Source organism: Macaca thibetana, chromosome 3 (assembly GCF_024542745.1).
Source record: "Macaca thibetana thibetana isolate TM-01 chromosome 3, ASM2454274v1, whole genome shotgun sequence".
Lineage (NCBI taxonomy): Eukaryota > Metazoa > Chordata > Mammalia > Primates > Cercopithecidae > Macaca > Macaca thibetana.
The window spans coordinates 93,107,938-93,131,305 of NC_065580.1; the positions used below are offsets into that span (position 1 = coordinate 93,107,938).

General features: G+C 38.8%; 1 protein-coding gene across 1 annotated transcript in view; it reads left to right on the top strand.

Moving 5' to 3' along the window:
* NUP42 (nucleoporin 42) overlaps positions 1-23,368 on the top strand; it is a 1,164,542-nt gene that overhangs the window by 592,011 nt on the left and 549,163 nt on the right. The window lies entirely within an intron of this gene.

The following is a 23,368-nucleotide window of genomic DNA, read 5'->3' on the forward strand; positions in this document are numbered from 1 at the left end:
TACAAGAAAGAAAATATTAATGAGCAGAATTAATAGGCTAAAAAACATATTATAGGGAAAGCAAACAGCCAAAAGTTAGTTCTTTGAAAATAGTAATACAATTGATAAGTCCTTATTAATGCTGATCAAGAAAAAGAGGGAGAGAAAACACAAATTACCAATATCAGGAATAAAGGAAAATTATCACTACAGATATTTAATAAATATAAACAATCGTGTGTCACTTAATTTTAAAAATTGAGATAAAACAGATAAAATATTGTTTAAAAATAAACTCCAAAATGGACACAAGAAGAAATAGAAAATCTCAACAGTTCTGTATCTATTAAAGAAATTGAATCTATATATTGAATTGTTCTATGTCTATGAAGTTGAATAGTTTATATCTATTAAAGGAATTGAAAGAAATTAAAACTCTTTTCACAAGGGCTTCAATGGTGAATCTTTACACATATTTAAGAAATAAATAATATCAGTCTTACACAAACTCTTCCTCTTCACTTTACTGTGTTTTTAAATCTTTGGCTAGGTAAATCAGGAATTTAGTCTAAAAGGGGGTAAAAAAAGAAGACAAGTGTTCTTAGAGTTGTCTCCAAAGTGGCCTGCAACCTCCCAGCAAATTTGCTTTCTTGACCAGAAACACTACATTTTAAAAAGAGTTTACTCCCCAAGGGGGCAAGAGAGTTTACACCTTTAGAAACATAATCCTAGTTTTTCTCATTGTGGGTTGGGGATAAGGGATGTGAATTTCTACATTGTAAATCTACAGGGAAGAAAAGGCTACAAGCAAACTTTTTCAATAAGTCTATCAGCTCAGTGGTAATATAAAGTGCTTAGGACAGTGCCTAGTTTATAGCAGTCACTCGAGGTTTTTTTGTTCCATCCTCACTTTAACTTTCAAATCTGCAGCTTGTAGTAGACACTTGTTTATTGCCCCAGCTTCCACTTATCTTCTTGGGCAATAGTCCTCAAATTCTCCTGTATAGGGACTATTTTACCTCTTTTCACAACCCATATATAGATGACCCTATATTTGGGCTTTAGAGGTCAAAAAGCACCATGGACCAATGAGGTCCAGTGAAACCATGATGGTTAATTTTATGTATCAATTTGACTGGGCCACAGGATGGTCAAACATTATTCTGAGTGTTTCAGTGACAATGTTTTTGGATGAGATTGTCATTTGAATCAGTAGGCTGAGTAAAGCAGATTGTCCCCCTCATGTGGGTGGGCCTCACCCTTCAGCTGAAGTCCTGATTAGAACAAAATGGTTGACGCTCTCCCAAGTATGATGGAATTCCTCCTGTGTGAGTACCTTCAAACTGAAACAGTGGCTCTTCCTGGGTCCTTTGGACTGGAATTACACCATCAGTTCTCTGGCCTTCAGACTTGGACTTTGGACTTGCACCACCAGCTCTCCTGGGTCTTTAGATTTCTGACTCACTCTGCAGATCTTGACATTTGTCAGCCTCCATAATCATGGGAGCCAATTCTTTATAATAAATTTCTTTATATATGTATATATGTGTGTATATATATATATATGTGTGTATATATGTATATATTTATATATATAAACATATTTACATATTTTATATATGAGGAGTCAATAGAGCTAAAAGTGGAGCTGCTCAGAGGATGGGGAGCAGAGAGAAGGATCCTGGGGACATTGGCTAAGCCCTCATTTAAGTTGCTCCTGAAGCTCCCCTGGATCTTTCAACTTTTCAGCATCTATCAGCCAATACATTCTTTTCTTTTATGAGAATTTGGGCTGATTTTTCTGTCACAGGCAAAGGAAGTGTTTTCCTTAATGAACACACACACACACGTACACACAGACATATGCACACACATACACATGTACACATAGACACATGCACACACTTGTGTACACACAGACATACACATATACACACACACATACACAAATGTACACACGTATACACACACACATACAGATGTCCCTGATTTTGCTTTATTTTTATTGATTCTGATTCAAGTATGCTTTACTTAATAGGGCATTTTGTCTTCTTTTTTTACACCAGCACTGAACAATCAAACTTTCTGCATGGATGGAAATATTTTACATCTGCACTGTCCAATGAAGTCCCTGGACCGGGTAAAAGTGCCTAAAAGAGAATGTTGACCAAGAAGAGAAGAGGCCAAGGATGGGGTCTGATGAAGGAGGAAGAGCTAGCAGATGAGAAATGGCCAGTAGAGTTGAAGGAGTCCAGATAAATGTGCAGCACAGAAGCCTAGAGAAGAACATGTCTCAAGAAGAGGGTACCAACCATTCCTACTGTGTGCAGCTGAGAAATCAAAGATGTGGGTAGAGAACTGCTGTTACTGATAAATGCCCATTCAGGGGTGTGGCAGAGATGAAAGCCCATTGGAGTGGGCTTAGGATGAGAATGAATGATGAGGAAACATAGACCCTGAGGTTGGATGGCTCCCTCCAGAAATTTTTCAGTGAAAGGAAACAGGGAACTGCGCAATAGCTAAAGGGAGGATGGGATCACTTTTTTTGAGAGAGATGATGCTAAGTCATTTTTATATTATATGCTAGTAGGAAAGATCCAGTAGTGAAGGAGAAGTCAGTGGTGCACAAGAGGAAGGAGACAACTTCAGGATTGCCACCCTTGAGAAGGTGAGAGGGGCCAGATCCAGAACATATACATGCTTCTCTGCAAGCAGGACCCTGTGTGTTTAATACAGCACTGACTCAGTGAATAAACTGAAACTTGAAAAGGTAGAAACAGAAAGCCAATGTTCTTTCCCACCACCATGCCACAGAACTACCTCTCTCTGTACTTTCCTGCTCCTGGACAAAAGTTCTAGAACATCTCATGGCTTTTTCAATTACTCTCAGTTACTCTCAGGTAACAATAACAAAAAAATTCATTATTCATATTTAGCACCCTGTGTATTATCAATGCTCCAAAATTTAATTTTAAGTTTCTCCCCTCCTCTAGCTCTGGCCTTTGCCACACCAGGAAATCACCAGTGAGGGAAGGGTAGCAGAAGGTGCTTCTCTTCTCCTGCTTGCTTCACTTCATCCACGGTCAGTCTGACCTGCTGGTTTTTGTTTTGTTTTGTTTTGTTTGGAATTCCATGGTTGGAATCCAGTAGGTAAGAAAGGTAAGAGAAAGGCCTTATTCAGTTAGTGTGTTATAATTCAGCATACATGCCCTTTCAGGATGCAGAATTTAAATACTAATTTTCTCTCTTCTGAAGCATTTTTATAGATTCTTCAAAGACTTACAATGGATAAGAATCTCCCAAAGAGATCAGCTGGACTCCAGCCCCATGGTTTCTGACAGTTCATCTCCATCTGTTGAGGTCACCTTTTCTCAAGGTCCTCTTGGTGTCTCTCACAAAATGACCCAATCTAGTCCCTTCCATGGGGTTCTCATCTGACTGAGGGGAAACAGCTTTGCCTCACCAAACCCTGAAAGTACAACTTATGACCTTTGAAACTCTCTATTCCATGACTCCAGAGCAGCAAACTAGAGACAGTTTCCCCTCTTCAGACTCCTCATGTTTTCCTTCATACTCCAGGGGACACATGTCAACTTCTCTGAGAGTTTATCTTCCAACTCTCCTTAGTTGGTTTGAAATGGCAGATGCATTCCCTCCCCTCCCTCCCCAGTGCCCCCACACACTGACAACTCTCTCCAAAAATGCTCTCCAACCTGGTATCTCTGATCCTCTCTATTATGTCACCTGGATCTGGCCAATGGACTAATGCCAGCAACACAGATGTCACTGTCTCCAAGCATATCCTGCCTAGATGGTTCAATACCTCCCTTTGGAATACTAGCATATTTGGTTCTCAAATTTGGGGTACCTGCCAAAACTCTGAGAGCAAATGAATCTCATTTTAATATTCTACAGAAATCCATAAACAGAGGGGTGAGTGCATAAACAGTCAGTGTCGCTGCTGTGGCCAGAGTTGGCCTGATATTGCATTTGACTTTCATAAATTATTCCTTCCAGCATCCTTCTTCCTAACCATTTCTCTTATACTCTAGAGCAGAAGTAGGAAGGGGCAGGGAGACCACATGCCATTACAAAGGTTGTTAACTGCACAAGGCACCTGGCTGAAGAGGTGAATGGTAAATGAAATATAAAGTACTGTTTGTTTTAGGTCCCCAGCTTGGGGCTGCACAGTCCTTGAGGGGAACCTGTTTTATTTCATTCTCAAAAAGGTGTCTCATGTTTAGCAGAGGCCCTGGAAAGAAGCTACAGAAACACAGGAGGAATCACTGGTCCAAACAGAATGATAATGCCTCTGTGGTAGAAGAGAGAGTGCTATAATAGTAGTATGAGATTTATTTTTGTCCAAAAGGATGATGTAACTTAATACAGAAAATCCAGGAGGCACACTGATTGGGGCTGGCGAGAAGGGATAAGCAAAGATAGACTCAAACCAGGAAGAATGGGCAGAATTTGAACTGGGTTAAAAAGTTAGTAGAGCCAATTAAATTCAAATGGAGAAGACAACTCATCTAAAATTACTTTCTCTCATTTTGAAATATTATTTGGTATTGGTTCATTGTTTTAATTATTCAACTATGTTACAGAAATGCTTCTACACTTCTTTGCACTAACAGGATTCCAGACCCTGCCCATGGGGTTAACAGTGTGATCTGAGTACACCTCCCACCCCTTTCCTCGCCTGGAACATTTGACCCTCTGAAGTCATCCAAAAGATCTGGATCAGGGGGGCTAAGAGACTACGTATGTCTATGAGTGGTAGAGGTAATGGCTGTTTGCATCTCCCTTAGGTTAATACTCAGAAATAAATATAAATTCCAGGAAGGAAACTTCTGATTGTGTAGTTACGGTAAATTACTTTGGTTTAAACTACCAACTGTACCTGGACTTGTGAGAGAGTGAGTGAGAGTGAGCAAGTAAGGCAAAAGAGAGAGAGATTGATTATGGTTATTAAGTTTCTCGAAAACTCTTAGCTACATTTTGGCTTCTTCTTGATATAACACAAAACAAACTATTCTCATAAGTAAACAGAGGATATTAAAAACTTCCTTTTTTTTTTTTTTTTTTTTTGAGTCAGGGTCTCACTCTTTTGCCCAGGCTGGAATGCAATGATGTAATCACGGCTCATTGCATCCTTGACTTCCCAGGCTCAAGTGATCTTTCCACCACAGGCTCCCAAGTAGCTGGGACTACAGGCACAAGCCATCACGCTCAGCTAATTTTTATTTTTTAAAATTTTTTTGTAGAGATGGTTTCTCATTATGTTGTCCAGGCTGGTCTTGAACTTCTGGCCTCACACAATCCTCCCACCTCAGCCTTCCAAAGTACTATTACAGGTGTGAGCCACTGTACCTGGTCAAAAAATTCTAATCCATAAGAGAGTAACACAAAGCCCCAAGGTAAATTACCTTGTTTATTAAAGAATAAAGGTAGACCTAAAGGCAGGTACTTTCCTCTCCTAGCTCGCACTGCATTTAGTATTCAGTATAACCTGCTATTTATAAAGTTATCCAAAGACATCTTGGCATGAACCAAACCACACAGACAAGATAACATCACTTCCCTGGGAATTGCTAAGCTTCCTTCAGTCTCTCCCCTGTCAGCAGAGGCAGAGAGGTGCTGCCTCAATCCTAGCATACTGGAGACATGATTTTTCCACTGCAAGTTGCATCCTATTTCATATCCACATGGGATCCTGACAACTGAGGACTAAGGTAGATAGTGAGCCTCTGAGCAAGTTCACTGTTGATGGGCTTGTCACTAAAAATTCACTTCAGTTGTGTAGAACCCAAACTAAGTATTACAGGAGAAGGGATCTGCCTTACAACCAGAGACGTTACTCTCCATACTAGCCATAGAGATTTTCAGCAGTGCAGGACAATAAACATGAGCAGGTTGGACTCCTTGCCTGATGTGAGAATTCCTCTGCAGCATCCTTGTCAAATTCTCATCTATTGGTAGAAGCAGAATTGCTGGGTAGAAGAAAAGCACATTATTACTTTTATAGGCACTAAGAAATCACACTCCGAAAAGGTTATAACAAGTTATACTCCCTTCAATTAGGTTTTACGTTGTCTCCTATTCTCACTAGCACCAGACATTCCACATTATCAGATTATTTAGTTTTGTCAAATCTAATTTACCAAATAGTATATCTGTATATATGCATATCTATATTCATATAGAGTGGGTATTTTAATTTTTTTTTTATTTTTGAGATGGAGTCTTACTCTGTCGCAGAGGCTGGAGTGCCACTGTGCCATCTCAGCTCACTGCAACCTCGGTCTCCTGGGTTCAAGTGATTCTCCTGCCTCAGCCTCCCAAGAAGCTGGGATTACAGACGCACGCCACCAAACCCAGGTAATTTTCGTATTTTTGTAGAGACGGGTTTCACCACGTTGATCAGGCTGGTCTCAAACTCCTGACCTCAAGTAATCCACCAGCCTCGGGCTCCCACAGTGCTGGGATTACAGGCATGAGCCACGGCACCCAGCCTAATTTGTATTATTGATACTAGCAGGTTTATTGCTAATTAGCCTTTCTTCTTTAATTGAGTTTTTCTTTTTCCTTATTTTTTTCTGTATAAGCCTTTCATCTGCTATGTATGTTTCAAAATTTTCCCCATCTTTCTCACTTGTTCTTTAACTTTGTTCAGAGTATATTCTGTCATGTAAATATTTTACATTTTCATGTGGTCAAATATGTTGGTCTTTTAGGATTTCTTGGTTTTACACTATGCTTAGAAAGGCCTTTCCTATTTCGCAATGATGAAAATATTCATTCTTCTGGAGTTTTGTTGTCAACTTTTTGCAAATCATTTATTCATCTAGATAGAGCCTGAATATAAAGATCTTTTTTCTTTCCAAATAGTTTAAAAGACCTCTTATACTTCCATTCTCCAATCTGAATAGCTGAATGAATGAGAAAGTGAAAAATAGTACTGGCAATTAGTTAAATGGGCTCTTACTGTTTTTTACCACTGCTTCAGATCCAGGACAAAGGGAAGGGACTGAATTCCCGTTCTGCAGAGGTTACACCTGCCTCCTTATTTTGTCATATCTTCCCTGAGTCTACATAATAAGTAGTTAGCAAAATAACATAATTGGAAAAATAGCTTCTCTGAGATGTGTAGATACTTTCTCAAATGTGCACTGACTAAGGTCTCATCATAATTTTCTTAAGGAACAACTCTCTTTCCATCCTAAATGCCAGACCAATGGTATGATCTTTGGCAATCTACTCTGGAAGAAATAAAGCAGCATCTCATTCATTCCTTGCTGTGTTCAGATGACAGTCTATGAAGTATGCGTGTATTTGTAGGGGTGAAAGTGACAAAAAAGAAGGCAAGCCATATGAAGATTATATCTACTTAAAATTGACACATTTAAATGTCTGCAAAGATTCCAGACACTGTTTTAAGACAGCTGAAAAATCACAAAACTATTCTGCCCACATGCCCCAAATACTCTATCTCACCGTAGTCCTCTTGGATTTACACATACCAAAATGCTCAAGGGCCATTTCCTGAATTCCTGCCAAATGTTCCGATAACACTTCAGCTTAGATTACTTCAAATTCCAAGGAAAACACCAAAGTGATTTACGACAAGGAAAAAGAGATATTTGAACTAAAAACATAATCAACAGTAATTTACAAACTGAAGATAATTTTATGTCACTACTCAATTTTGGAAAAGCAACTCTTGTAGGAATTTCCCTTCTCTCCCCCAGATACAAATAGCCAGGCTTTTCATATGGACATCACTATTTACAGTAAATGGAAGACCTTGCATCTCACTTCTAAAAATAGGTAAGATACTCTATAAAAGGATCTGTCTCACTTCAAATAATCCCTTTTACTTATTAAAATAGGTATTTATATTTTATCTTATAGAGATCATTTCTTTATGGAGTTAAAAAATGGATGGCCAGGTGCAGTGGCTCATGCCTATAATCCCAGCACTTTGGGAGGCCGAGGCAGGAGGATCACTTGAGCCCAGGAGTTTGAGATCAGCCTGGGCAACATAATAGAACCCCACCTCTACAAAATACATTTTTTTAAAAAAAGATGGATGTGTCACTTAACTTTGTTGAAACTGATCTAGAGTTACAGGTTGGGCTGAAAATTATAAAATTCTAATTTATTTGAAAAATGTTAAAGTATCAAGTTAGCTTTCATCTTTGTAAGGATATTACTGCATCCTTTGTTATACTGAAAAAATTTAAGTTCCTATATTATTTTACTCATGATAAAAAAATGGCTACATCAAAACAATTGGCAAATATACATACTTTGATAGATTTTATTAAGCAGTGGTCTTTCACCAATGATTATACAGTTATGCATCACTTAACAACAATGGGGATACATTTGGGAAATGCATTGTTAGATGATTTTGTCATTGTGCAAACATCATAGAATGTGCTTACACAAACCTAAAGGGTATATAGCCTACTACCCACCTAGGTTATATGGTATAGCCTATTGCTCCTAAGCTACGAACCCATTCAGCATGTGACTGTACTGAATACTATAGGCAATTATAACACCATGGTAAGTATTTATGTATCACAACATAGAAAAGGTACAGTAAAAATATGGTATTACAAACTTTTGGGGCTACTGTCATATATGCAGCCTATCGTTGACCAAAACATCATTATGCAGCGTATAACTATTTTTTAAAATTCTCACTCTTATTTCATCCAAATAGTTAAATTCTTAATGAATTTTGTCCCCAAAATTTGTAAAAAAGAAAAATACAGGAAAACAGGTCCGTTTATAATAGGGGCAGCAGAGGAGAGGGTTATAGCTTAGAAACTGGAAAGAACAGTTCTGTTAAAACAAGCAAAAGCAAAAGACATTTAAAGTTACCAAGCAACTATGACAGGAAGATGGTGAGGCTGAGTGAAAATGATTGTTTAGGCTATAGCTTTAAAAATCAGCTGGACTTATCGCCATTTAAAAATAGATTTCAAGCAAAATAATAAAAACCCGTATTCTACAGTTATTATTTAGTCTAAACATTAGTTGTGATGGGCAGAATAACAGCCCCCAAAGATGTTCAGTCCCTACTTGCTGGAACTTATGAATATATTACTTAATGTGGCAGAAGGGACTGTGCAGATGTGATTGAGGATCTTGAGATGGTGAGATTACAATTGATAATAAATTATAATATTATCTGTATTATCTAGGCAGGCCAAATGTAATTGGAAGCGTCCTTCTAAGAGGGAGGCAAAAGAGTCCAAGTGAGGGATGTGATGCTAGAAGCAGAGAGTCACAGAGAGATTTGAAGGTGTTACATTATTAGCTTAGAAAATGGAGGGAAGGGCTTTGAGCCAAGGAATACAAATGGTCTCTAAAAGCCAGAAAGCGAGGAAATGGATTCTCCCCTGGAGCCTCCAGAGGGAATACAGCCCTGCCAACACCTTGACTTTAGCCCAGTGAAACTGATTTTGGACTTTTCACCTCCAGAACCATAAGACAATACATCTGTTTTGTTAATGCTGCTATATTTGTACTAATTTGTTACAGTGGCAATAGGATACTAATATATTAGTGTAGCCCAAGCCATCTGTGAAATGCATACATTTGCACTCATTTGAACAAGAGACCTCCATATGGGTCTCACATATCTCTATGTGAAGAGCTTTGTGGAACAATATTCTGGACAGGTAAATGCACAGGGCTAGCAGCCTAGAGGAAGTAAGTGTGGAGGGAAAAGAGTTGGAGAAGAACTGATGGGTACAAGAGACCACATTTGCAGTAGAAAAGACCCAAAGTAAGGGGATGAAGGTCACTGTCGGATATCAGTGCCTCTGCAATGAAGGTTTCCAGGTGAAGACCAACTCCAGTAAAGAGCTTGGTGGAGATCCTGGTCCCTATACTCATTTTTAATTTTTTTTTCTCTTTCTTAACTAGCCAATCACAAAACATTTAAATGTATTTGCTGCACTTACAAACATCTCTAGAAATATGTAATGCATGATTTCAAAATGGGCCTGAACAGTTGTCTGAGTGGGAGGCAAATTCAATTAGTCTGTGTCCTATTGCCTGGTGAGGTGGCCTGCTGGGGATCCATGGGGCAGGCTGGTAGAGAACTGAGCTCTTCTTTCTGGCAGTCATTTAACACTCAGTGAGGTCAAATACTATCACCCCTGGCTCAGACAGGACCCAGGGCTATTAGGGGAGAACAGAATGGCAGGTGCCTGAGGCTTTGAGTAAGGAAGGAGGCGCTCATTCACCTGCATACTGTCTCTGAGTCAGGCTGCCCCAGAGTGCAGGAATCAAGGGCAACAGATCTCTGCTGCTCCTGCCATCATGTGTTCATCCCCTCTGCGGCTGAAGTCACACAGGCCTCTAGGTGACCCAATCCTGGCCTCCCAGGCTCAGTTCTGTGTGGAGTCCACAGATGCTGCTCCCCAGACCAAGTGCACAGGGTGCTACCAGTCAAGCCTCCTGTTCTGCTTGACTGGTTCTTCCTGAAATTCCCTTGTTTCACCACACAGAACGTGGTAAAGCTTGCTAATGATTGTAAACTGGAATCCTCTGGCATATATGTGTGGTCTACTCTGCTAAGTGGTTTAAAAAATTACTTATAAAATGCTTCAAACATACAAAAAATATAAGAAATAGTACAATAAACATATATGTACCTGGTATCTAGATTCAATCATTGGTAACATTTTACTGTGTGTGTTTTTGTGGAGAGAGAAAGAGTAAGGGAGAGAAAGGAATTCTGAAATAAATTACAGACATTATCACACTTCAACACTTCACAACTTAGTTTCTTTTAATCTTTCTAATCTACAACAGTCTCCCCGCCCTGGTCTGCTTTTGTTGTTCTTGTATTTTAATGACTTTGACTTGTTGAAGAGACCAGGGCAGTGTGTCTTATAAGACAGCTCATATTCTGAACATGTCTGATTGTTTCCTTGTGGTACACATGACGCTTTAAAAATATATATGTTTTTTGAATAAATAGCCTACATTTAGAATTTGGGCAATTTTGTGTAAAATTCTGGATTTCTGGCTTTAAAAACTTTTTAAAAAATCAAAAGACCTGGCAGTGCCTGGCGTGTATTCCTGGCTGGTTGCAATCTGTGGCCCAGTGTATGAGCTGCTGCCTTTGAGAGGGCATCATGTTGTAGCTGAGTGTCAAGTGCTATTCCTTACTGTGTCAAATCAACTGCCAACACACCTCATCTATGTGTGTAGTCCCCAAGGGCGACTGAGTTTATAACTGTATCAGTCCAGGTTCTCCACAAAAACTGGACCAACACACTGTCCATGAAGGCATTTGTTTTAAGGAATTGGCTCACAGGATTATGGGGGCTGGCACGTCCAAAATCCACAGGGCAGGCTGGCATGCTGGTAACTCAAGCAGGATTTTGATGTTACAGTCTCTCAGAATTCCTTCTTCTCTGGGAAACTTCAGTTTTGGCTCTTAAAACCAGCACTGATTGGTGAAGCCCACCCACATTATGGAGGGTAATCACCCCTGCTTAAAGTGAATTCATTGTAGATGTTGACGACATCTACAAAACACCTTCACAGCAATATCTAGACTAGGGTTTGACCAAATGACTGGGCATCACAGCCTAGCCAAGTTGACACACAAAATTGGCCATCACAGTGACTCTGTTTTAGAACCAAACATGAGAATGTTGTTTTTACATAGCTTTCTTCTCCCAAAACCTTTCTCCTGCTTCATATTGGTTTTCCATCGCTGTGTCACAAATTACCACAAACTTAGTGACTTAAAACACAAATTTACTATCTCGTAATTTTCATAGCTCAGAAGTCTGGATATAGTGTAGCTGAATTCCCTTCTCAGGGTCTTCCCTGACTGAAATCAAGGTGGGGCTGCATTCTCCTCTAGGGTTTGAGGTCCTTTTCCATGCTCTCTGGCTGTTGGCAGAATTCATTTCCTTACAGTTGTAGGACTGAACTCTGCCAGCTGGGAACCACTTTCAGCCTTTAGAGGTTATCTACATTCCTTACCACGTGGCCCTTTCTATTCTTAGGCCAATAAAAATATGTCAAATTCTCTGTGTCAAATTTCTGCCTTCCTTGTCAACCACCAGCTGGAGAAAACTCTCTGGTTTTAAAGGGCTTATGTTATTCAGTCAGGCCACCAGATCATCCCCCTTTCTTAAGTAAACTGTGCCATATAACATGACCTAATCACAGGAGTAAACTCTATTACACTCACGGTCCTGCATCATATCCATTATGCAGGAGACGTGTACATGGAGGAGGGTCCAGAAACTTGGGGCCCTCTTAGAATTCTGCCTACCACATGCTTCTTCAAGTTATTTGCAGAAGGTTTTACCCTCTATATTCAAGAAAATAACAGAATTAAAGTGAAATGCTCAAAACTCAATGACTGAGCAAACCCATTTTCCTAATGAGTATAAGAAGTAGCTAGTGGCTGAGCAATACCTTCCCACATAAAGAATCAGGAGAACTATCAAATAGAGCCTCGCTAAATAATGCATTCTCATAAAGTGTAAAAGGGATCTCCCTTTCATCTGTCATACAAACTCTGCCTTCAGAGTAAGAGTTTACTCATCCTTTCCCATTCTGAGGTTTATTGGTAGCTTCTTGTAAAACCAGCCTCAGTTGCACCCAGCCACACAGACATAAAAGACCTATGAAAGCAAAACCAGAGACCAAACAAAGAGCTGCCCTAACTCTTTTAGGGTTGTATTTTTAAGTGATCACAAAAGGGGGAAGAAGAAAAAAAATCCCAAGCAGAAGCCCACAAATAGAGAGAGTTTATAGTAGTAATTCAAGTTTCTTACACTCCGTTCCTTGTAGATTGTTATTTGGTGTTTTTTGTTTTTTGTTTTTGAGACGGAGTCTTCAGCCCGGGCTGATGTGCAGTGGCCGGATCTCAGCTCACTGCAAACTCCGCCTCCCGGGTTTAGGCCATTCTCCTGCCTCAGCCTCCCGAGTAGCTGGGACTACAGGCGCCCACCACCTCGCCCGGCTAGTTTTTTGTATTTTTTAGTAGAGACGGGGTTTCACCATGTTAGCCAGGATGGTCTCGATCTCCTGACCTTGTGATCCGCCCGTCTCGGCCTCCCAAAGTGCTGGGATTACAGGCTTGAGCCATGTTATTTGGTGTTTTTAAGGAAACAGGATGGTGTTTTAAGGAAAAGGCAACCTTAAAGAAGCATGCAAAAACAAAATTCCAGACTTACAGAAATGATGACTGGACCACAAAATGTGTAGTCACACTTACGGGTGTTATCTTTTCATAACTCCTTCCTGTGTTTCTTCTGGGCCATTTTACCAAGAGATGTCATGCATTCATCTGCCAAAAAATACAGTGGCAGCAAATGAGCCCCCCTTATTCATCACATTTCTGTTATACATAGAGCTGTACACTGGTTATACCACAGTCACTCAGTCCTTGCCCCAGAATATTTTCCCAAAAAACCTTTACAGGAAAGTGAAAAAAAAAAAAAAGAAAATACAAAAAAGAGGTGGTTCAATTCTTTTACTTTTCTGTTACTGGAAAAACTGAAAAAGGAATCCAGATATCACTGACTGAGAATAACTCATTTTTCTATGATCCAATCTATAATCCTGTGCAACAGAGAAGAATCCAAGCCATTAAAAACTGTTTTGAGTAATGCTTGTATACCTATTTCAGCCTGTTATATGATGCACTGCATTTGACCATCGACTCAGAGATCTGCTGAAATGAACTGTTGGAAGTCCCCCTCGGGAGAACTTTTCCTCACTGAGAAGCCACAAATAATACCTCGCTTGAAGTGTGATTAGAAAAGTTTACAAGGAACTGAAATATTCTCATGAATTTCAATGTTTAATTTAAGCATGTCTTTCCCCAAAAGAAATCTAAACAAAAACCTTGCCAAATACCTCTGGTAGCAAGGAGAACTAATAATGGAATCTCCTGCCAAGTGTTCTGAGAGGTTGAGAATAATGATATCCATCTTAAGAGAATTTCTAGGTCGTGGATTTTCCCTCCAATCCCAACGTTTTCAGGAGCTATTTTTTATGCCTAGGATATTTCTTATTATATTTATTAAATGATGAAGAGGAGAGGGGATGGGGGACAAAGAAATAATTAATTGGTTTTCTTGCATGTTGTAACTTAAGGAGAAAGACAGACATGACATGATGAGGAAGAACATTGGAAGCACAGCCAAGGCAGAGGCTGGGAGTAGTCACTGAAAGCAATTAGTCATCCATCATCCCCATCCCCAAAAATTCTGAGTAGGGAACTGGAAAAAGAGTCTTTTGGAGGGGTCAGTGTTCAGAGCTCTTCCAACCAATTTCCTTGCCTCATTTGTAAATTAAAGACACTTTTCATCACCCAGACTTTATTTCAAAGGGAGGTAAGAATAAGGATCTTCTAAACACAGGTCTTCTTGACAACATAAATTATCATTCCCAGAACTTTCCTTCATGTATTCCAATGTTATTACCACTGTTTACCACAATCACGAGATATTCCCCTAGAGATATCTAAAAGATGAGCCATTTAAGTCAACACCTCCTACAAAGTAAATAACTTCTCAGCTCTCAGCTTTCATCCATCCAACATTTTCTTCTTTACAGTACTCCCTACTCTCCCTCTTGACTAAGGAAAATTAGATTCTCTTCTCTGACTTAGCTTTTGTTTTGCATGAGTGTTCACTTGCTTTTCTTCATTCCCCTGACAGCTCCGTATCCAACAGCATCCCTTCTATGAGGATAATTCTCTTTGACTGAAAGACAAAATTATTTGTTCAGTGTCTATTATATGTTCATGGTGTTGGCCTAGAGACTAAGGCAGAATCTCTCAAGTTTGCCATTATAGACACTTTGAGCAGGAAAACCCCCTTTTTGTAGGGGGCCATCTTGTGCGTTGTAGAATGTTTAGCATTATCCCTGGCCTCTGTTCACTAGATTTCAGAAGCACCTCCCTCCCCAGCTGTGACAACCAAGAATATCTCCAAACATTGTTAAATGTCCCTAAGGAGTAAATTTGTCCCCATTGAGAACAAGTAGACTAAGGGTATTTCAACAGAAATAGAAGAAAGAGTCCCTTTCCTTGAGGAGTTTAAAATCTTATGGAGACATAGATTGTTATAGAGAAGCATCTTTAGAAATGATATATGAACTCTTCCTTTTTTATTAGTGAATACATTGAGTGAGGCACAGAGACATTAAGTGATTCGCTCAGTCATACAACAGAAATATTCCAGAAAACAAAGGTAGCATATAATCAAGCCTAAATTGCATTCGCGTAGACCGCAGATGCTATGAAAACCTAAAGAAGGAGAGAATAATGCTAGCTGATAGTGGCATGAAAGAGGTAGTACTACACCTCCAAGGATGAGCACTTGAAGGGTGAGATTAGCAGGGAGAAGAAGGAAGGGGATGCCTGGCATGATCATGCATGACCACAGCATATGTAAAGGCTTAAAGGTAAGAGTAGAGCATGGAGCTTTAGAGGAATGAGGCAGGGACTAACTCAGAATGGCCAAAGATAAGGTTGGAGAGGTTAAATGGGTCCAAATTCTGGAGGCTGCTGACCTCCTGGATTAAGTCCAAGATCTGATTGAGAGACCTTCAAAAAATGATTTCTGGCCTCCTCTTGGGGAAGGCAGAAAAACTGAAACCACGCTAATTGGGAGTCAAGAGATTTGGGTTCTAGTCCTAGCAATTCACTGACAGCTGCGTGACTTGGACAAGCTCATTTATTTCCCTTGGCCCCACTTCCTGCATCTGTAAAATGGGGGTCGAACTGGATGATCCCTGAGCTCCTTTCCAGCTGTTGCTTGTTCTGATTCACACTTGCTGTCACTTGCACTGATGGCCAAAGAGCTGTTTGCCGCTTGCCCTGATGTGTCTCAGCAGGTACCCTAAGGGGCCCTTGAGGGGAGGGTGCTGTATCTTCTGGCCCAACCACAGGACATCAAATCCACATGTGAGCAGCCTGAATGCAAGGAAATGTGCTGGAGTACCAAATGTTCCTTATTAGTTGCAGTGTTTTCTGTTATTGAATAAGGCCTGCCATTTCCTGACTTTTACTAAACCCAAGATTGCACAGTTTACTGGGTTCAGAAAAAAATAATGTACAACAGCTGAAGGGTAAGTGAAAGAAGAACAAGGTATCTAACATGACATTGTCATATCATTTAGTAAATTCCAACAGATAGTAAAAGGTGTTAGTATAATTTGACATGGATGAGGGCAATCAAAGAAATAAATTAAGGACTTCTTTTCAATTAAGGACACTATCAACAAGATTAAAGGACAGCTGAAAAATAGAGAAAGAAGGCCACGCACAGTGGCTCACTCCTATAATCCCAGCACTTTGGGAGGCCAAGGTGGATGGTCACTGGAGGTCAGGAGTTTGAGACCATCCTGACCAACATGGTGAAACCCCGTCTCTACAAAAAACACAAAAATTAGCTGGGCGTGGTGGCATGCCTGTAGTCCCAGCTACTCGGGAGACCAAGGCAGGAGAATCACTTGAACCCAGGAAGCAGAGGTTGCAGTGAGCCGAGATCGCGCCACTGCACTCCAGCCTGGGCGACGAAGCAAGACTACGTCTCAAAAAAAAAAAAAAAAAAAAAAATTAAAAAAATCTAGAAAGATATTTGTAATGTCTAAAACCAATGAGAGAGGGCAGAGGGCAACTGGAATACATATGGAATTCCTGAAGGTCAAAAAAAGAAAGCAGTCCCAACAGGAAAATCAGCAAAGGCTATAAATGGACAATTTCCAAAAAAGAAAACCAAAAAAACTATCAAGTATACCATTAAATACTCAAAGTAAAAGATAATCAGTAAAATGGAAAATTAAAGAAATGGTGATATTTTGATTTGTACCTGTTAGACTAGTAGGAAATTAGAAAGCTGTGTAATGGAAAGTGTTAGCAGAATTGTTGGAACTTATGTGCACTGTTGGTGGGACTGTAAACTGGTACAACCAACGTGGAGACAAACCTGCCAGATACTTAGTTTAACAAAGTCTATTCATACCTATGACCTTTGTTGCATGAATATCTGTATTGGTTTCCTTTTTAAGTTTGTTTTTTAAATTTTATTGTAAATTAATAATTTATAACTATATTTATGGAGTACAAAGTGTTGCTATGATTTATGAATACAATAGGAAATAATTAAATCAAGCTAATTAACATATTCATTACCTCAAATAATTTGATTCATATCAAATATTTTTATCATTTTTTGTGGTCAGAGCATTTGAAATGTATTCCCTTAGCCATTCTGAAATATGCAGTACACTATTATTAAATATATTAACCACACTGTGCAATAAAGCTCAATGAAAAAACACTCATTCCTCCTGTCTAATGGAGACTTCATGCCCTTTGACTATCATGTCTCCATTTCCTGCCCCTGCTCAGCCTCAGTAACCACCACTCTACCCTTTGCTCTATGAATTCGAGTGTTTCAGAATCCACATATATGTGAGAACATGAGGTAATTGTCTTTCTGTGCCTGGTTCATTTTCCTCAGCACGTTTTCCAATTCCATCTATGTTGCTGCAAATGACAGAACTGCATGTTTTTGTTTTTGTTTTTTTTTGTTTTTTTTGAGATAGAGTCTCACTGTGTCACCCAGGCTCGAGTGCAGTGGCATGGTCACTGCCACCTCCGTCTCCTGAGTCCAAGCAATGGCACGCCAGGCTAATTTTTGTATTTTTAGTAGAGACAGGGTTTCACCATGTTGGCCAGGCTAGTCTCAAACTCCTGGCCTCAAGTGATCTGCCCACCTTGACCTCCCAAAGTGCTGGAATTACAGGTGTGTGCCACCATGCCAGGCTAATTTTTCTATTTTTAGTACAGACGGGGTTTTGCCATGTTGGCCAGGCTGATCTCAATATCCTGGCCTCAAGTGACCAGCCTGCCTCAGTCTCCTGAAGTGCTGAATTAAACACTCCCTGCCTGTTTTTTGTTTCTTGAAATAGGGTCTAGCTCTGTCACCTAGGCTGGAGCGATGCAATCACAGCTCACTGCAGCCTCAAACTCCTGGGCTCAAGGGGGCCTCCCACCTCAGTCTCCCAAGTAGCTGGGACTACATGTGTGCCCCACCATGTCTAATTTTTAGAGAAAAATTTTGTAGAGATGGCGCCTTGCTATGTTGCCCAGGCTGGTCTCAAACTCCTGGCCTCAAGAGATCCTCCCACCTTTACCTCTCAAACTGTTGGGATTACAGACGTGAGCCACTGCACCCAGTTTTTAAAGGTTGAGTAGTATTCAGTTCCATATTTTCTTTATCCATTTGTCTGTTGATGGACACATAGTTGATTCATAACTTGACGATTGCATATGGTGCTGCCGTGAACATGGGAGTACAAGGTAATTTCAAATCTCTTGGGTAAATGCCCAGAAATGAAATTGCTGAATTATATGGTAATTCTATTTTTTTTTTTTGAGGAACCTCCATACAGTTTTCTATAATGGTTGGACTAATTTACATTTCTATCAACAGTTTACAAGGATTCCCTTTTCTCCACATCCTTGCCAAGACTTATCTTTCATCTTTTTGATAATAGCCATTCTGACAGGTATTAAACAGTATTTCATTGTGGATTTAATTTGCATTTCCCTAATGATTAGCAATGTTGAGCATTTTTTCTTGTATCTGTTGGCCATTTGTATACCTTCTTTTGAGAAATGCTTATTCAGGTCACTTGCCCATTTTTAAATTGGTTTATTTATTTTATTTTTTAATTTTAAAAATACTCTAACTTATATTTTGTAAGTGGTTTCACTAATGATAACAGTACTAAGATTTATTAAACATTTTTATATACCAGACACTGTTCTTAACACTTGATATAAACCATTTCATCCAATACTCCATATAAACCTATTAAGGAGGCACTACTATTACCACCATTTTCAAAATGAAGAGTATGAGGCACAGAGAGGTTAAGAAACTTTCCCAAGATCACACAGGTAGGAAGTGCAGGGCAAGGATTTAAACTCAGGCAGTCTGACTTTAGAGTTTATAACCACAATACCATATGGCCTCCCCTATGTATAAAAGATGGTTGGTTTTAATATTTTGATACATAAATATAAAATTATGGTGTTTGGGCTGGGCACGGTGGCTCAGGCCTGTAATCCCAGCACTTTGGGAGGCCGAGTCGGGCAGATCACGAGGTCAGGAGATTGAGACCATCCTGGCTAACATGGCAAAACCCCATCTCTACTAAAAATACAAAAAATATATATACACACACACACATATATATATTTATATATATACACATATATATTTTTATATATACATATACACACACACACATATACACATATATATTAGCTGGGCATGGTGGCGGGTGCCTGTAGTCCCAGCTACTCGGGAGGCTGAGGCAGGGAAATAGCGTGAACCCGGGAGGCAGAGCTTGCAGTGAGCCAGATCGCACCACTGCATTCCAGCCTGGGCGACAGAGCAAGACTCCATCTCAAAAAAAAAAAAAAAAATTATGGTGTTTAAGGCCTATGATCAAGTCACTATAGTGAGGGATTATCAAACTGCCACTCATACAGCAGTCTCTGCTTCATTGTCCTGGAACAACATGCTAAATTAACTTTTAACATAGGTATCTGAAAAGCATTGCACCAGGTTTCCCATAGAGCCAAGCAATCTCTGAAGGCCATTGAGAAATTGTCTAGAATCTCCACTGGTAATAAAGTATCTCCCAATCTAATGTCTCACCAGAGTTCTAGGCCTCTGTTTCCCACTCCCTACAGCTCAGCACCAACATATTCTATAATCTCATGTGGCAACACTCTCCTCCTTGTACACCAAGCTCCACTTCACTGTCATATTTTCAATGCCTTGAAGTAATTAAGCTCTTTCCTGCTTTACTTTCCTTATTTATGTTTTCCCTCTGCCTAAAATGCTGTCATTTGACTGAATAAAATAAATAAACGAGTGAATGAATAAATGTATTAATAATGCCAAATTCATTATCATTTTATCCAAACAACTCCTCTTCTGTACCTTTCTCTCTCAAGCACTCACGTCATGCTGGACCTCACTTTCTCCCTCTCCCTGGATATGTGATTAGTCACTATACACAATAGATTCTCCCATGTGAAGTCTCCCACATGTAGCCATTCCTTTCCTTTACTACCCTAGCCTCAACTCATAACACTGGGTGTTTTGTGCAACAGCCTTCTTACTGAACTTTGCCAATACTTCTTTCATTTATTGTTTCACGAATTATCTCCTTTGACTTGAACCTCATGCCAGGCACTGAATTAAGTGCTTTGGAGACAATGATGGATAAGACAGATACATTATCTATTCTCCCAAAGTTTCCCATAGCTTATGTATTTACATGTTATACTACTGAAAGATTAATTTTCCTTAAATGCCACAGTTTCCATCCCTTTAAAAGTCTTCTATAGCTTCTTGTTGTCTAGAGAAAATAGTTCAAAATTCTTAGTCTAATATTTTCATTCCTACAAATTCATCTTCCATTGCTCACTTGAGTATCCCCACTACGCCAGCTATAGATTTCCTGCTTGTAAATGTGCCATACTATCTCCTGCCTTGGTTCTTCTGCTTGAGCCAGTCCCCCTACCTAAAATAACTTCTCCCTAACTTTTATTTAGGTCTCACTTTTTCCCCCTCCAGCTTTACTGAGGTACAGTTGACAAATAAAGATTTTATAAATTTAAGTTGTAAACATGACATTTTGTTATATAAACATTATGAAGTGATTACCACAGTCACACTAATAAACACAGCTACCACCTCACATAGTTACCTGGTTTTCTTGTTGCTATTGCCGCTTTTTGGTTTTGGTAATAAGAACGCTTAAGATCTACTCTTAGCATATTTCAAACATACAATACCTTATTGTTAACTATAGTCACCATGCTGTACAGTACATCTCCAGAACTTATTCATTTTATAACTGAAAGTTTCTACCCTTTGACCAAAATCCCCCATTCTCCCCCTCCACCCAACTACCGGCAACCACCGTTTTACTCTCAGTTTCTGAGTTCAACTTGCTTAGATTCTACACGTAAGTGAGATGATTCAGTACATATCTTTCCGTGTCTAGCTTATTTCACTTAGCATAATGTCCTCCAGGTTCATCCATGTTGTCACAAATGATAAGATTTCCTTCTTTTTTTAAACATTGAATAATATTTCATTGCAAATACATATAAATATAATAAATATATAAATCACATTTTCTTTATCAATTTATCTGTTAAAGGACACTTATGATGTTTCCATATCTTGCCTATGGTGAATGATGTTTCAGTCAACATGGGAGTGCAGATATCTCTTTGAAATACTGATTTTATTTCCTTTGGGTACATATTGAGAAAAGCGATGGATGGGTCATAATTTTTTGAGAAACCTCCAAACTGCTTTCCATAATGGCTGTACAAATTTATAATCTCACCAACAGTGTACAGGAGTTCCCTTTTCTCCAAATCCTCACCAACACTTATTATCTTTTACTTTTTGAAAATAGTCCTAACAGGCATGAAGTGATATCTCATTGTGCTTTTGATTTGCATTTCCCTGATGATTTGTGATGTTGAGCACTTTTCCATGTACCTGTTTGTCATTTGTATGTTGTCTTTGAAAAAACAGACATTCAGGTCTTTTGCCCATTTTTAAATTGTGTTTTGTTTTGTTTTGTTTTGTTTTCTGCTATTGAGGTTGAGGTTATATGACTTCCTTATATATTTTGGTCATTAACCTTTCATTAAATATATAGTTTGCAAATATTTTCTTCCATCCCATAGGTTGCCTTTTAATTTTGTTGTTCCTTTTGTGGCACAAAATATTTTTGGTTTGATGTAGCTCCCCTTGTTTATTTTTGCTTTTGTTGACATGTTTTTAGTGTTATATTTACTAAATCATTATGAAGACCAATATCAAGGTGTTTTTCCCCTATGTTTTCTTCTAGAATTTTGGTTTCAGGTCTTATGTGTTTAGTCCATTTAGTTTGTTTCTTCATAAGATAAAAGGGTCCAATTTCATTCTTTTGCATATGGATATTCCATTTTCCCAATACCACTTATAAAAGAGACTATGCTTCCCCGCATTGTGTCTTCTTGGACACTCTGTACAAGATTAGTTGACCATATTTGCTTGAGTTTATTTCTGGGCTCTCTATTTTGTTCCACTGGTTTGTGACTGTTTTTATGCCAGTACCATACTGTTTTGATTACTATAGTTTTATAAGAAAATTTGAAATCAGATAGTGTGATTCCTCTAGCTTTGTTTTTATTTCTCAGGATTCCTTTGGCTATTCAGGGTCTTGTGGTGCCATACAAATTTAAAAAATTTTTTTCTTTTTCTGTAAAATATGTCACTGTAATGTTTGTAGGAATTGCATTGAATCTGAAGATTGCTTTGAGTAGTATAGATACTTTAACAAACACTGTTTCTTCTAATCCATGGACCCAGGATATCTTTTTATTTATTTCGGTCTTCTTTAATTTCTTTCATTAATCTTTTATAATTTTCAGTGCACAGATCTTTCACCTACTTAAATTTATTCCTAGGTATTTTCTTCTTTTTGATTCTACAATAAATGCAATTGTTTTCCTAATTTCTTATTTAATTATTGATTTTTCAGATAGTCTACTGTTAGTGTCAGAGGCACCAGTGATTTTTATATGTTAATTTTGTATCCTGCATCTTTACTGAATTCTTTTGTTAGTTCTACCAGTTTTTTGGTGAAATCTTTAGGGTTTTCTATGCACAAGATCATGTTATCTACAAACAGAAACTACTTAATTTCTTTCCTAGTTTGGATCTTTTTATCTCTTTTTCTTGCCTAATTACTATGGCTAGAACTTCTAGCACTATGTTGAATAGAAATGATGAGAATGAGCATCCTTGTCTTGTTTCTGATTTTGGAAGAAAAGCTGTCAACTTTTCACCATTCAGTAGGATAGTAGCTGTGGGCTTGTTCTATATGGCCTTTATTATGTTGAGGTACTTTCCTTTTATACCCTTTTTGATGAGAATTTTTATCATGAAGTGAGGCTGATTTTACAGAGTACTTTTTCTGTATCTATTGAGATGATCATATAATTTTTATCCTTCATTCCTCAATGTGGTGTATCACATTTACTGATTTGCATAAGCTGAACCATCCTTGCATCCCAAGGATAAATCCACTTGACTGGGGTGAATGATCTTTTTAATGTGCTGTTGAATTCCATTTGGTAGTATTTTGTTTAGGATTTTTGCATCTATGTTTATCAGGAATACTGATACATGTTTTGTTTTTTTTTTTTCTTTTAATGTCCTTGTCTAGCTTTAATATCAGGGTAATGCTGGTCTCATAAAAGTAATTTGGAAGTGTTCCCTCTTCTTCA